Below are 1156 nucleotides of genomic sequence, written 5' to 3' on the forward strand. Positions count from 1 at the left end.
GTGGTAGTGATGACAATGTTTCTTGTGGTAGTGATGTTGATGTAGTGATGACAATGTTTCTTGTGGTAGTGATGACGATGTTTCTTGTGGTAGTGATGACGATGTTTCTTGTGGTAGTGATGACGATGTTTCTTGTGGTAGTGGTAGTGATGACGATGTTTCTTGTGGTAGTGATGACGATGTTTCTTGTGGTAGTGATGACGATGTTTCTTGTGGTAGTGATGACGATGTTTCTTGTGGTAGTGATGACGATGTTTCTTGTGGTAGTGATAGTGTTTCTTGTGGTAGTGATGGTAATGTTTCTTGTGGTAGTGATGACGATGTTTCTTGTGGTAGTGATGACGATGTTTCTTGTGGTAGTGATGACGATGTTTCTTGTGGTAGTGATGACGATGTTTCTTGTGGTAGTGATGACGATGTTTTGTCTTGTGTTTCTTGTGGTAGTGATGACGATGTTTCTTGTGGTAGTGATGACGATGTTTCTTGTGGTAGTGATGACGATGTTTCTTGTGGTAGTGTGTCGATGTTTCTTGTGGTAGTGATGACGATGTTTCTTGTGGTAGTGATGACGATGTTTCTTGTGGTAGTGATGACGATGTTTCTTGTGGTAGTGATGACGATGTTTCTTGTGGTAGTGATGACGATGTTTCTTCTTGTGGTAGTGATGACGATGTTTCTTGTGGTAGTGATGACGATGTTTCTTGTGGTAGTGATGACGATGTTTCTTGTGGTAGTGATGACGATGTTTCTTGTGGTAGTGATGACGATGTTTCTTGTGGTAGTGATGACGATGTTTCTTGTGGTAGTGATGACGATGTTTCTTGTGGTAGTGATGACGATGTTTCTTGTGGTAGTGATGACAATGTTTCTTGTGGTAGTGGTGACGATGTTTCTTGTGGTAGTGATGACGATGTTTCTTGTGGTAGTGATGACGATGTTTCTTGTGGTAGTGATGACGATGTTTCTTGTGGTAGTGATGACGATGTTTCTTGGTAGTGATGACGATGTTTCTTGTGGTAGTGATGACGATGTTTCTTGTGTAGTGATGACGATGTTTGGTAGTGATGTGGTTCTTGTGGTAGTGATGACGATGTTTCTTGTGGTAGTGATGACGATGTTTCTTGTGGTAGTAATGACAATGTTTCTTGTGGTAGTG

Source organism: Gigantopelta aegis, chromosome 15 (assembly GCF_016097555.1).
Source record: "Gigantopelta aegis isolate Gae_Host chromosome 15, Gae_host_genome, whole genome shotgun sequence".
Classification (NCBI taxonomy): Eukaryota; Metazoa; Mollusca; class Gastropoda; order Neomphalida; family Peltospiridae; genus Gigantopelta; species Gigantopelta aegis.